Raw genomic sequence first — 16,507 nt, forward strand, 5'->3', positions numbered from 1 at the left:
AATTTTTATTAACCATTTATGATTTTTTTGTTTCGTTGCGAAAGAGTGGTTGAGAAGAAAAATAATATTTGAGGGAAAATAAGGCTGAAGGAAAATTACATCTGTATGTAGGTGAATGGTATTTTTCATGGAAGTTGTATGTTTTTCGAATTTTCCTTAAAGCTATTTGAACGATAATAGATACATTATCTGTGCTATAGATACAGTATTTGTGCTATAGACACATAAAATGTACTTTTAAAATGACATAAATACATTATCCAGATATTTCAATGCTATAGAAACATTATCTCAGCTATTAAAATAATGCAGATACATTATCCGTGCTATTGCAACTATAAAGATACATTATCCTGATATTTTAATGCTATAGATACATTAAATGTACCACTACAATGACGTATTAACATTGTCCATGCTATTAAATAGACAAAGATATTTTATCTGTGATACTTCAATGTTGTAGATACATTATCTGTACTATTAAATAACGTAAATATATTATCCGTGCTATTGCAAATACAAAGATACATTAACCTGATATTTTAATCCTATAGATACATTATCTGTAGTATTAAAATGACATAGATACATTATCTGAGCTACGTAGATACATTATTTGATACATAGCTCGTGATATTTCAATGCTATAGATATTAGATTAAGATAACGTAGATACATTATCTGCACTCTTAAACTTAGGTAGATACATTAGCCGTGCTATCTAAATTACAAAGATACATAATCCTCGATATTTCAATGCCGTATATACATTATCGGTGACATTTCAATGCTATAGATACATTATCTGTACTATTAAAATGACGTAGATACATTTTCTGTACTATTTAAATGGCGTAGATACATTGTATGTACTACTAAAATGATGTAGATACATTATTTGTTGTATTAGAATAATGTAGATACATTATCTGTACAATTATAATGATGTAGATACATTATCTGTACTATTTAAATGACGTAGATACATTATTTGTACTATTAGAATGATGTCGATACATTATCTATTCTATTAAAATGATGTAGATACATTATTTCTACTATAATAATGATGTAGATACATTATCTGTACAAATATAATGATGTAGATACATTATCTGCACAAATAGAATGAGGTAGATACGCTATCTGTACTATTTAAATGACGTAGATACATTATCAGTGGTATTTCAATGCTATAGATACATTATCTGTACTGTTAAAATGACGTAGATACATTTTCTGTACTATAATAATGATGTAGATACATTATCTGTACAATTATAATGATGTAGATACATTATATGCACTATTGGAATGATGTAGATACATTATCTACACTATTAGAATGATGTAGATACATTATCTACACTATTAGAATGATGTAGATACATTATCTGTACTATTTAAATGACGTAGATACATTATCAGTGGTATTTCAATGCTACAGATACATTATCTAAACTATTAAAATGATGTAGATACATTATTTGAACTATAATAATGATGTAGATACATTATAAGTTGTATTTCAATGCTATAGATACATTATCTATACTATTAAAATGATGTAGATACATTATTTGAACTATAATAATGATATAGATACATTATCTCTACGATTTAAATGATGTAGATACATTATCTGTACAATTAAAATTATGTAGATACATTATCTGCACTAGTAGAATGATGTAGATACATTATCTGCACTATTTAAATGACGTAGATACATTATCAGTGGTATTTCAATGCTATAGATACATTATCTGCACTGTTAAAATGACGTAGATACATTATCTGCACTATTAGAATGATGTAGATACATTATCTGCACTATTAGAATGATGTAGATACATTATATGTACTATTTAAATGACGTAGATACATTATCAGTTGTATATCAATGCTATAGATACATTATCTATACTATTAAAATGATGTAGATACATTGTCTGTACTATTGGAATGATGTAGATACATTATTAAAATAACAAAGATACATCATCCGAGATATTCCAATGCTATAGATACATTATCTCTATTATTAAAATGGCGTAGATACATTATCCGTACCATAACAATGACGTAGATACATTATAGGTGATATTTGAATGCTATAGATACATTATCTGTACTATAAAAGTGATGTAGAAACATTATCCCTGCTATTAAAATGACGTACATACATTATCCGTGATAATTTAATACTAAAAATACATTATTTGTACCATTTGGATGGCATAGATACAATATCTGTGACATTTAGATACAGAATTCCTTCCACTATAATGCTAAATATACCATAATTGTTCTATTTAAATTGTATCAATACATTATCCGTGTGATCCAGAAAACATAGATACATTCTCCTTGCTGCCACAGTGCCTCAGATACATTATCTCAACTATTTAAATAGCATAGATACATTATCAACTTTACTTAAATTACAATTATTTATTACCCATATCATTTCCTTATTCTTTATTCACTTTTGATGCTATCAGCAAAAAAATACAAACTTTCAATTTCACCATTCACCTCATTATTTCAGTTTTTCACTTCAGGTCTTCCCCTCCCTTGGGAATTCGCAGAAATTTTAACTATCTACAAATTTTGATGAGCTACTTACTCATCACTCTCTATAAGTAGCTGGCGTTTCGCATTATTTATTTATGTTTATCGTCATTTCCTGTGACTTCCGTTTGCTGACCACCGAAAATAACTCAACTCCAAAAATCCATTACAAACAGAGCCTTCGTCGGTGCGGCTATCATGATACGCAAAACGGCAGTAGCCAGCCGGTTTTTGTCATCCCCCAAGCAGCCGACCAACTTCCAATCATCAACCGCGTTATTATGAATGTGTTGACCATTAAATTTAATAACAATGTTGAGTAATTCCGGTATGTATTGACTGACAGTTTGACCGACCGGCAGACTGACGGACTAAGTGAGTGATAGAGAGATAGACCGGCATGCAAACGTAATTTTCGGCACAAGTGTTCGAAGTCAGCTGTTTTGCTACCCATTAGCAAGCTATTCTTCGTTATTGTTGCTGTCTGGCAAATGACGGTTTGTTGATATTTCTTCGTCTGTCGTCTCTAGAGTCTCTGTCTCTCTCTCCTACTCTAGCACACTGGCCTGGCTACCATGTGATAAGATAAAGCAGGCGTCAATGCCTTATTAATGAAACACTCAATTACACAATATTTTCAATTCAATTTGTGGCCACTGATTGCCATCGCAATCGTCATCATCATCAGCGACGATTGGTGATGGGCTTGTTAGTGTGGTCTGAAGAAAACGCATTGCAAAGTAGGAAATCAAGACACTGTGCTTGGAAATGGATTGGCAGGGATTATAGATATCATGGAAATATATACCAGGTGAGATACAAAACTGTAACAAAGACCAATGCCAAAATTTTTACATTTATTTTCTAAATTTATTGAATATAAGCAAAAAATGCCGGAAATATCATCAAATTTTAGAATAAGTTTAGATTTGTTTGAATTGGTCACCTTTGGCATGAATTATGGCCTTAAAACGGCCAATGAAAATGTCACACGCTGCCCGAATGTTGCTCTGCGGTTTTTTGGGCCATTTCCGCCGAAGCGCTTGCTTGAGGTGATCGACACTTTGGTATTTTTTGATACCAACCTTGCTTTTCAAAATACTCCACACACTATAGTCCAACGGATTGGTATCCGGAGATTTTGATGGCCATTGTGCGCTCGAAATGAAGCGAGGAACCTCATTTTGTAACAATTCTTGGTTGGCGCGTGCTAAGTGCGATGGTGTTGGAGTCCTTTTGGAATGTCCAAGGTCTGCGGCCAAAACGTTTGCGTGCCCAAGACTCTAATACAACCTCCAGAGTATTTTTTGGCGATAATATTCGGCATTTATTCTGATGCCATGGTCGATTAATACGAGCGGAGAGCGACCATCGGCTGTTATGACGGCCCACTCCATCACCATGGCCGTCGCTTGAGTTCTGATGGCCAACAGAAGGTGCACATTTTCAGCTGACCTCTTTGGCAAGTAAACACGAGCGTATCATTTTGTTTGTTTGGACAACGAATGTTTTCTCATCGGAGAAAACCAAATTCGGCAATTCACCACTTTCGGCAAAGCGAAGCAACTCTTTTTTCTGTTGCAGTGTAAGTTCTTGCACTTTTTGGAATTTCAATGGCAGGGAAAATTGCGATATGTTCAGCTCACGAGCCATTTTTCGGCAACTGCAACGCGGGTTTCGATCAAGTCGCTTCTTTACTTTTCGAACCATTTCTGCTGATGCTGCGTTTTCTTCCGTCCACTTCCTTGACGTCGGGCTACACTACCAGTATCACGGTAACGAGCGATAGTACGAGACACAAAAGATTTATTCACATTTAAATGCTGGCGTGCTCTAACGATAGCCACTTGTGGTTTTCCAGCCAAATATAAAAAAATCACACTATCGCGCTTGAATTCCATCACGAATAACTTTTTTTCCTGGAAAATTCTCAACAAAATGCTTTGGTACGCTTGTAAACAATATAATGAGCTGTCACTGGAATAATTTTAATAGCTGTCGAACGAGTGGTTTAGAAATTACTGCAGTCTGAAGTTGGTTGTTATTTCATCTCACCCTGCTATACTCTCTATATGGATATCATTGAAACATTATCCGCGCTATCCAAATAGTGTAGAAACCTTACTCACTTAGTCTAGACAACTTGGATACTTTATCCAGGATACTTAGATATCATAGAAACATTATTCAGATTATCTAGAAAACATAGAAACATTATCCGCGTTATCTAGATAAGATGGAAATATTATCCACGTTATCTAGATAACATAGAAATATTATCCACATCATCCATATGACATAGAAACATTATCCACGTTATCTATATAACATAGACACATTATCCACATTATCTAAATAACATAGAAATATTTCCACATCATCTAAATAACACAGAAACATTATCCACGTCATCTACATAGCATAGAAACATTATCCACGTTATCTAGATAACACAGAAAGATTATCCACGTTATCTACATAACATAGAAACATTATCCACGTTATCTAGATAACATAGAAACATTATCCACAGCATCTATATAACATAAAAACATTTTTCACGTTGTCTAGATAACATAGAATGTTATCCACATCTTCTAGATAACATAGAAACATTATCCACATCACCTAAATAACACAGAAACATTATCCACGTTATCTACATAACATAGAAACATTATCCACGCTATCTAGATAACATAGAAACATTATCGACGTTATCTACATAACATAGAAACATTATCCACTTTATCTAAATAACATAGAAAGATTATCCACAGCATCTATATAACATAGAAATATTATCCACGTTGTCTAGATAACATAGAATGTTATCCACATCGTCTAGAAAACATAGGGACATTGTCCACATCCTCTAAATAACACAGAAACATTATCCACGTTATCTAGATAACATAGAAAGATTATCCACGTTATCTACATGACATAGAAACATTATCCACGCTATCTAGATAACATAGAATGTTATCCACATCATCCGTATGACATAGAAACATTTTCCACGCTATCTAGGTAACATAGAAATATTATCCACATCATCCATATGACATAGAAACATTATCCACGTTATCTAGATAACATAGAAACATTATCCACGTTATCTACATAACATAGAAACATTATCCACTTTATCTACATAACATAGAAACATTATCCACATCATCTAAATAACACAGAAACATTATCCACGTTATCTAGATAACATAGAATGTTATCCACATTATCTAGATTACATAGAAATATTATCCACATCATCCATATGACATAGAAACATTATCCACGTTATCTAGATAACATAGAAACATTATCGACGTTATCTACATAACATAGAAACATTATCCACAGCATCTATATAACATAGAAATATTATCCAAGTTGTCTAGATAACATAGAATGTTATCCACATTATCTAGATTACATAGAAATATTATCCACAGTATAGAGATAGTCCGGAAGAATTATCAATGTTTTGTATGAACCAAAGAAATATTTTATACCAGATATGGCGGAGACTTTACCTAGGTTATCTAGATACATTTTCCATATTCCAAAGATAATCTGTAATTATTCTCCATAGAAACATATAACTCAAAAAAGCATATTTACAATCAAATAATTTTTCGAAATACTGTAAAAATTAATTCCCACGATTTGGATAGCGAATTAATTAATAATTTCAAATATCACTCGGTTATGATTTATCCCAAAAAATATATTAAAAATTAATAACAAACCATTGCGGGTGTTAATCTAACGACTCATTATTAACTCCCACCGGGGCAGAATTAAACGTTAAATGTTGTTTCCGCCTGCCACGAAAACAACAACGAACATGCCGAGTATTATATCACCAACTCGTTAGCGTATTCAATGAGCTTTGGAAATCCGAAACCATAAGAATTTATTAACAACAATTAATTAGCAACTATTTTGACGGCTTGAAAGCGAGCAGCGGTCAACCGCTAAGCCGTACCGCACACCCGATGAGTTTGAGTTGTGATTTTGCGAAACCATGGTTACGCCCGAAATACTTTTCTATACGGCCGCAGAGTAATTAGATCACGATGATGTTGATTGGGTAACCGTTCGGGACGGACGGACGGACGGACCACTGCTTCAGATTCTCATTCCATCATAATTTGTTAATAAAAAAGCTAAATAAATCTATTGCAACAACGCGAACAAAACGAGGCAATATCAAATGACATGGAATAAATTTTCGAAGCCCTTCAAACAGACATGTCATTTTCCAGAAAACCAACAACATCAATGGCAAACAAACAAAAGTCAACAACAACAACAACAAAAAGAAAACAACAATACAAATGATTTCAAATAAAAGCCAGTCAACAATTTAGAGTTAAACACGCGGCGCTCCATCACTGAACTGTTAAAACTCCATTGAAATAAATACCAAATTAAATCATTACACCAAAAAAAAAACAAGGTGTGCCCCGTTCCATTCAAAAGAAAAAGACAAAAAAAAAAAAACAGATGGACGGGCAGGCAGACTGACAGACAGCCAGGTAGGCAGAGAGAGTAAAATCTACATCAAAATAGCATTAGTGGTTCAAAAAAGCTAAACAAAAAACCAAAACTAACGTTTTGCCGCTTAAAGCCACATGGAAGTTGCTGCAGAGCATTCAAATGTTTTCCACGCCGCTGCTGCTTTGGATTTTGCGTGGAAACTACGTTTCAGGTTCAGTTGGCTTTGAGCATGCCCGGCTGGCTCACTGACTGACCCAATTAATACAGGTAAATTTATACCTGACCACTAAAGCCCGCATTCAAAGGTTTTGATCCCAATGTCAAGACAAATTAATTTCTAATAAATCACCGAAATTTGGCAAAGTGAAACATGATTGGAAATTGGAGTGTTGAAATCTGGCATTTGCAGTTTGTAAACAGGTGTTCTTATAGCTGGAAAGGGGGTATGTACTATTGGATAGAATCAAATAGTTGTTGTATCGAAAAATGACTTGAGGACCCCAACATTTTACGGTGGATTCGGTTGTTGGGTGGGCTGCAGAATCGTAGTGGTGGCCTGAGTGTAAGAGCACTCAGCTACTGTTCGTTTATTTGAAAATATTTTGGTATCCGTATTTATTATTCATCCTGTTGAGCCTTTTATGGGAGGGGTTCCGAAGGAGTTGGCCAATAATATCCAACTCCTCTCTGATATATGATTCACATCAGATCTCTTGTTGAGATTAATATTAAGACATACCAGGTTTGAATGGAATCGCTAACATGTTTCGTAAGTTAGGTGAGAATTATGTATTAAAAATTGTGATCGTTTGTGGGGCCACAAGGGGTAGGCCGATATACAGGGTGAGATAAAAAAACAAAGTCAAACGCCATAAAATCAAAAATGTCGGAAATAGCATGAAATTTTAGAATAAGTTTAGATTTGTTCAATGCCAATGAAACCGTCACACGCTGCCCCGATGTTGCTCTGCTGTATTTTGGCCCATTCCCATGCTTGACGTGATCGACACTTTGGTATTTTTTAGTGCCAACCTTGCTTTCCAAAATACTCCAGACACGACAAGCCAAAAGATTGGTATCCGGAGATTTTGGTGGCCATTGAGCGCTGGAAATGAAGCGAGGAACCTCATTTCGTAATCATTCTTGAGTGGCGCGTGCTGAGTCGTGTTGGAATGTCCAAGGTCTGCGCCCAAGGCTTTAATACACCCTCCAGAATATTTTCGCCAATATATTCGGCATTTATTCTGATGCCACAGTCGGTTAATACGAGCGTAGAGCGACCATCGGCTGTTATGGCGGCCTAAACCATCACCGGCCGGCGCTTGAGTTCTGGTGGCCAACCGAAAGTGCACATTTTCAGCTGACCTCTTTGGCAAGTAAACACGATCATTTTGTTTGTTTACAAACTGCTGGACAACGAATGTTTTCTCATCTCTTTTGAGCCTATTTTCTTTCTGTTGCGGTGTAAGTTCTTGCACTTTTTGGAATTTCAATGGCTTTACCCCGAGCTTATTTTTCAATATTTGCCGAATGGAATATTGTGATACGTTCAGCTCACGAGCAATTTTTCGGCCACTGCGATGCGGGTTTCGATCAAGTCGATTCTTTAATTTTCGAACCATTTCTGCTGATGTTGCTTTTTTCTTCCGTCCTTGATGTGGGGCTACGGTACCGGTAACGAGCGATGGTACGAGACATATAAGGTTTATTCACATTTAAATACTGGAGTGCTCTAACGAAAGTCACTTGTGGTTTTCCAGCCAAATATAAAGAGGTCACACTATCACGCTTGAATTCCATCACGAATAACTTTTTTTCTGGAAAATTCTCACCAAAATGCTTTTATACGCTTGTAAACAATATAATGAGCTGTCAATGGAATAATTTTAACAGTAGTCGGACGAGTGGCTTAGAAATGACAGCAGTCTGAAGTTGGTTGCACTTTTTTCATCTCACCCTGTATATACTTTGGGGGGTCTAAAATATATACTTCGAGGGGTGACAAACGGAAAAACAAGCCATTCTATGATGGAGGATATAAAACGGAAGACGAGTATTTTTTCCCTAAAAACAAAGTTGAAATTGATATAGCAAGGAGCTAAAGCTCCCGAAACTAAGCTGTCGCAGCTTAAGCCTTATTTCACCGAATTTGCCTTAATTTCTTATTTTTCTCATAAATAAATTAAAAGTGTTATTGGTCTCCCTCTAAACCTTTCGTGACACAAAATAAAATTCATGTGCCCATTAGTGTTGTTGTAAACATATAATTCTATTGTCTTGTATACCCTTTTTGTCATCTGCGTAGATACTTAAATTAATTGAACAGAACTTCCCAGTAATTTCCTTTTTCCGCATTTTGCTATTTTCTCCATCGATTTCAATCAATTTGCATGATTTTCACATAAATTCTAATAATAGCAAGAACATTGCCTGATATTCGCTTCGCTGCGGTGGTGGTGATTCACTCCTACTGCAATTGAGGTCCACATACCAAGCTAAAAGTCCAAAGCAATCCAATAACGCTTTGATTGTGACACAATTTGCAACTTCTAACAACAATTAAAAGTTAATTTAAATAAAAACTAACTTTATATTCAAGCGATGGTTGTGGAAGTCGGTGTTGTTATTGCAAATTGAACATTCGAAAGATATGTATTTAAAAATACAAATCACATCGGCGTCTAAGCTGTCAATATGTTTCGAATGTGTCTTTGGTTTTTTTCAAAAAAAAAAAAAAAAGAGTTGATAAAAATAAAATTGCGTCGAAATAAAAACTAAGAATTATAGCATCCGGTGTTATTTTTTTTTTTTCTTAAATGGGGGTCTGTCTTATGGCTGGCAATAGGATAGTAATTATATTATGTGCTATTTTTATTACTTCAAAAAGAGTGACTAATCCTGGTATTTATGAAGGTAACCTATATCCTTGGGGGAATCAGTTTTATGTGCAAAAAACATGGGTTTATGCACCGGGAATTATTTATTGAATATTTTTGGTTTAGATATTTTTTTCTTAATTTATTCTGAAAAAATAATTTTATTCTAGTTATATTAAATATCAGTGAGGATAAATTGAAATTTGTCTATCAAAGACACAAACCAAATAAAATTTACTCGAGTTAAGAAAGTGTTAATAAAGAGAGAGGGAGAGAGAGAGTAAAGAGAATAAGATTTAAGCAGATATGAGATTCAGTTATGCCTACGTATCCCCAACAGCTTTCATTACCAATATTAGCTCTCAAACGGACATTTGTATACCCTCAGCTATGTAGCTATCGTGGTTATATATCCTTTGATACGGCCAAAACGTACCCTATCGAAAAAAATAGACTTAGACCTTAGGTCTCTTTGGACCAAATCCCTTTCAGGACGTTTGAAGTCGTTCTAGCGATGCCGGTCTGGGTAGCTAGTGCTCAAGATAACTCTCGAAATGAGTGTCAGATTTCGTCCAAACTTGGTATATCGTAATTTTATTATCTAACTTAGAACGAGTTCGAAGATGGGCCATATATTGGCCCACTCCTCCTCCTCAAGCGATCAAATTTTTCACAGAAAATATTTGACCTCACACTAGAAATTTTCATCGATTTTGTGCAAACTTTGTAAATCCTAATAATTTTTTAATGCTAGGTCAGGTGCAAAAATGGACAATATCGGCCTGCTCCATCTAGGACCTACCCCACAGCGGGTAAAAATTGTAATAACCATAAATTCTAATAAAATACGAAATAAGCAGCCGATTCTATTCAAATCTCACATATCCGATTATTTTTATTAACTTAAGATCTGGTGTGAAGATGGTAGATATCGACACACTCCTTCTGGTACATCCCCCACAAGGGGTCGAAATTTTGAATAATTATAACTCTCATAAAATGTGATATAAGAGTCCGATTATTTTCACATTTCACACATCCTAATATTTTTACTAACACCAGATCTGGTGTGAAGATGGAGCATATCGACCCACTCCTTCTTGTGCCTCCCCCACCAGAGGTAAAAAAATTTGAATACTCAAAAAGGTAAGAAAATGCAAAATAAGCATCCGACTCTTTCTAAACTTCACACATTCAAATATTTCGACTAACACAAGATATGTTTTGAAGATGGCAGATATTGGACCACTCCTTCTGGTACCTTCCCCACAATCGGTCAAAATAAATTGAATAACAAGAAGGCTCAAAAAATTCTAAATAATAATTCGATTCCCTTCAAATTTTACTCAACCTAATATTTTTACCAACCCAAAATCTGGTGGGAATGTGGAATACATAGGCCCACTCCTTCTAGTACCTCCCCCACAAAGGGATAACAGTTCTGAATAGAAAAGAACGATAATAAAGTTAGAAATAAGGATCCGATTCTCTTCAAATGTCAAGCATCTTATTTTTTCTATTAATAAAAGATTTGGTGTGGATATGGTATATATTGGACCACTCCTTCAGGTACCTTCCCCACAATCGGTCAAAATAAGTTGAATTATCAAAACGCTCAAAAAATGTAAAATAATAATTCGATTCGCTTCATATTTCACACATCCCAATATTTTTAGTAACCCAAAATCTGGTGGGAATATGGAAACATAGGCGCACTCCTTCTAATACCTCCCACACAAGGGGTTCAAAATTATGAATAATTATGACATCCATAAAATGCGAAATAATCATCCGATTCTCTCCAAATTTCACACATCCTAACATTTCTACTAACACAAGATTTGGCGTGAATGAGGAATATATCAGCCCACTTCTTCCAATGATACCCATATTGTCCACATCGGTTTAGTATAACCAGGTCTTAAACCTGGATTTTTTTGGTCAAATATCTAGATATTCGGATCTCAAGAGATAAATACTTTCCCGGTTTGAGGGTACAAGTACCTATCTTTGAATAAATATCCAAAAAAAAAAAAAAAATCCGAATTTTTACTATATAAGCATCAAAAGTTTCAGTCTACTAAATATAACCACCATTTCCGCTAAAACATTATAAAATTTATCTTTCCGTATAGTGCCAGTACTTATTCAAAATCACTCTTGTTATTTTTTCCAAACATCCTAACTTGGGTATCAACTATTTTTGAGCCCACGACAAATTCGATTCTTAAGGACTTTCAACTTAAAATCAAACGCCTTACAAAAGATTTTTAAATTTCTATTAACAACAGATCCTATTTCACTCAATATTACAAAATATTTTAATTAATACTTCATTTTCAACTTACCTCAATTATTTCTAATTTTTCTAATCAGAAAATCAACATTTATTTAATCCAATTGACGATGACCGACCACCTGACAAAGGAGTTTTTCTCCCCCTCTGGTTCTTGTTTAACTTCAAACGATTTTTCTTGAAACACTTTTTTTAATTCGATGCACCAGATTCTGTTGCTTGCTTTCTTTTTTTGCTTCCTTACACACTTTTTCACTTTTTTTCTTTTATTTTGCACAAACACAGAAAAAAATCAGCTGAGATTGGCTAGGGAATAGGTACTTCCTCTTATTTTCCTCTTTATTTTTTACTCTCTTTTGCGGTTGAAGTTACAAACGTAAAAAAAAAACAATTAATTTTAATTTGTAGTATTTTGTTGTTTAATTGAACGAACAGCAAATGAATGGGCTACTCAGAGAACACTTTGTTTTGATTTGTTTCTTCTTTTTTATCTTTTCATTTCATTTGTTTGCTGTTATTGTTGTTTTCGCTAGATATTTGTTATTAACAACAACTTTTGGTTTTTGCTTTGCGGCCAAAGGTAAGCTCTTTGTATTTTGATTTTTTGGTTATATTATTGTTTTTATTTGTTGTTGGTTTCTTGTTTTTATTTTTTAATTTCCATATTATCCGGCTTTTGCATTCAATTTCTTTTATTTTCTAACAATTATTTGTTTTCCTTCCGCAATTGTCTTGCTTTTCACGATCTCTTTTTTACCGAGTTTGACTCTATCAAATAAAGGAATGACGTTTTCTCATTAGAAGAGCAGTAGAAGAAGGGAGAATGCAGTATGAATGTGCAGTTATTTGACAGTGGGCTGCCTATTTCAATAGAGAATTCAAGTGAGTGGTCAGTTATGGAGAGAAAGAGAGTGGGAGAGCTGCTGTGTTGTTGTTGGTACATTATAACCGTGTGCCATTATTACAGCATAAACAAATGGACAAACAAACATGCCAAAGAACACCAACTATTCATTATTACACACACACTCACAGGCCCCCCTAATACACGACTTCTCAAACACACGAGATACCCACGATTTATTGTTTTTTTTTCGTGTGGAAAAAAGAAGTGTGAATGTCCGCGCTCAGTGCTCCAAACTATGAAAGAAGGCGGCGTATGAACAACGCGAAATGGGCATAAAACAAAACTAACAGCAACAACAATAAATCAGAACAAAATACAAAACTCGATTCAGTAGTTGTTTGTTGTTCTTCTCGTTGTTGTACAAATGGAGTAATAGTCCAAATCTTAAAGTACCAGGCAAACCAACACACACTCTCTCTTCACTCACTCTCTGTGGCACAGACAGAACTTCACTTTGTTTTTTGGGGAGATGGGGAGAAAGACTCTAGACTTGTGTTCTAAATGAAAGACAAACAACTAGCCGGCAAAATGGCTGGCTGGCTGGCTGGCAGTCAAGCAAATAGGCACTACTGCACAACTAACTAACAATAGATGCAATCGTTGTAGGATGGAGAGAGGGGAGGGGAGAGGAGGAGGCAAAGCAATTTATGATCCATGCCACCGCAGCATGCCGCCACACTCTTTTGATCAGCTTCAGTCGTTTGCACTCTTGTGTGGCACAGGTGACAGCTGTCAATTCGTAAATTTTGAACTTAAAACAGGCCGGGTGCAGAAATATAACTTTAGAACTGGATAGACGAACGGATGGATGGATATGGAGTGATGGATTTACTTGGCTTTTAGCACAACACTTCACCGATAAAACAAAACTCACTTTACACTTTTAATTTTGCACTTGGGAAACGTAGACGGGAATTGACCCGCACAACACATTTATTCCAAAAAGAGTTTTGGGCAAAGGCTTTACTTCAATTTATTTTTTTTTCTTTTATTAAATTTTTGGAGAACAAAAAATTAAAAACCGTATTAAGCAAAATAATTACAACAATGCGAATTAGTACAACGTTGAAGACGACGTCGACGACGGTAACGATAACAAACACGATATGCAAACAAGGAGTCGAAAATAGTAGCTTAGCATTGGCGTAGCGCGCCCCCGTTGCTAAACATCCAAACCGTTTGAACTCACGACATAAACTAAACGAAACGGCAACTTCATTCGCAGCGGACAACGCTTGCTGTCTGTTGTTCGCTTGGATCGTCCAACCAACAAAGCAAGCAACCATCCAACCTACCATCAAAGAAGCACAAGAATGGAACACACTGAGACTAATGAAACTGACGATGGCTGTGTCGGCCGGCCGATGGGTTGGATGATTTGGTTTGGATGGTTGGTCTGGTCTGGTGTGTGTCGGTGTCGATATCGGTGTCTCTGAACGAAACAAAAACATATGAATGGCAAACGACAACCACGACGATACTACATAGCATGTGGGGACCAACCGGCATGGCATGGTCTAGTCTACAATTTTACTATAACGCACAATGGTTTGGAAGGGTGGTAAAAGTGAAAATTAAAAACATTTAATTGAAATTTAAAATTATTAAAATAAAACCAATAAAGAAAGTCTTAAAGTCGGGCGGGACCGACTGTATTTGATATATTTCCTTGAATATCGTTGTTACGGAGTGCATATTACGGCTGTGGGTAACAAATATAACAAATCGGATGAACAATATATATGGAAGCTATAGCTATATCTGAACCGATCTTCAGCACCAAATTTGACACACTAGCTTCTAGACTCAATTCGGTCGTAAGTGCCAAATTCCATCCCATTTAGACAAATATTAGACGTTTGGTGTACAATAAAAAGTAAATCGGACGAAGTTATATATGGAAGCTATATCCAAATCTGAACCGATCTCGATAAAATTTGGCAAAGATATTTCTGAGCTGTATTTGATATATTTCCCCAAATACAGAGTGTTACAGAGTGCATATTACGGCTGCGGAGGACAAAACTAACAAATCGGATGAACAATATATGTGGGAGCTATAGCTATATCTGAACCGATTTCGATCAAATTTGGTATACTTATTTTTAGGCCTAATTTGGATCTATATGCGAAATTTTATACTATTCGGGCTGATATTACACGTTTGGTACACAATAAAAGGCAAATCGGACGAAGATATATATGGGAGCTATATCTAAGTTTTGGCCGATTATCTCCAATTTCAATAGGGTTCGTCCTTGGGCCAAGCAAATGATCTGTGCAAATTTTCATCTGGATCGGGCAATAAATGTGACCTGTACTTTGTTTACAAAAATACATGGACATACCGACAGACGGACATGCATAAATCAACTCAGAATGTGATTTTATGCAGATCATCAAAAGGAAGCATGGGGTCTATCTCGTTTCCTTTTGCCTGTTACAAACAAATGCACAAAGACATAATACCCTGACCACCTTGTGGTGTAGGGTATAATTAAAAACTAGGAAAATAGTATCAGTCGGTTTTTACGACAGATGTACAGGATGAGATAAAAAAAAACTGCAACAAAGTCTAACGCCATAATTTTTAATTTTTTTTTCTGAATTTTATTGAATGAAAGCAAAAAATGTCTAAAATAGCATCAAATCTTAGAATAAGTTTAGATTTGTTCGAATTGGTCACCTGTGGCACGAATTATGGCCTTCAAACGGCCAATGAAACCGTCACACGCTGCCCGAGCGGTGCTCTGCGGTACTTTTCCCGGCGAAGCGCTTACTTGAGGTGATCGACACTTTGGTATTTTTTAGTGCCAACCTTACTTTCCAAAATACTCCAGACACAATAGGCCAACGGATTGGAATCCGGAGATTTTGGTGGCCATTGTGCGCTGGAAATGAAGCGAGGAACCTCATTTTGTAACCATTCTTGGGTGGCGCGTGCTGAGTGCCATGGTGCTGAGTCCTGTAGGAATGTCCAAGCTCTGCGGCCAAAATGTTTGCGTGCCCAAGGCTTTAATACACCCTCCAGAATATTTTCGCGACAATATTTGGCATTTATTCTGATGCCATTCTGATGCTGGTCGATTAATACGAGCGGAGAGCGACCATCGGTCGTTATGGCGGCCTACACCATCACTATGGCCAGGGCTTGAGTTTTGGTGTCTGGTGGCCAACCGAAAGTGCACATCTTGGGCAAGTAAACAGGATCAAATGTTTTTTCATCGAAGAAAACCAAATTCGACAATTCACCACTTTCGGCCAAGCGAAGCGAAGCAACTCTTTTGAGTCTATTTTCTTTCTGTTGCGGTGTAAGTTCTTGCACTTTTTGGAATTTCAGTG

At 35.6% G+C, this 16,507-nt stretch overlaps 1 protein-coding gene across 1 annotated transcript in view; it reads right to left on the bottom strand.

Moving 5' to 3' along the window:
• Positions 1 to 14,632, bottom strand: part of LOC101893958 (uncharacterized) — a 262,614-nt gene extending 247,982 nt beyond the window's left edge. Inside the window, exon 1 of the mRNA XM_020036679.2 lies at positions 12,311 to 14,632. The gene's annotated coding sequence lies outside the window, so the exon portion shown is untranslated. The remainder of the gene's footprint in view (positions 1 to 12,310) is intronic.
• Positions 14,633 to 16,507: the final 1,875 nt, after the last annotated feature.

This window comes from Musca domestica, unplaced genomic scaffold, assembly GCF_030504385.1.
Source record: "Musca domestica strain aabys unplaced genomic scaffold, Musca_domestica.polishedcontigs.V.1.1 8, whole genome shotgun sequence".
In the NCBI taxonomy this organism is placed as follows: domain Eukaryota; kingdom Metazoa; phylum Arthropoda; class Insecta; order Diptera; family Muscidae; genus Musca; species Musca domestica.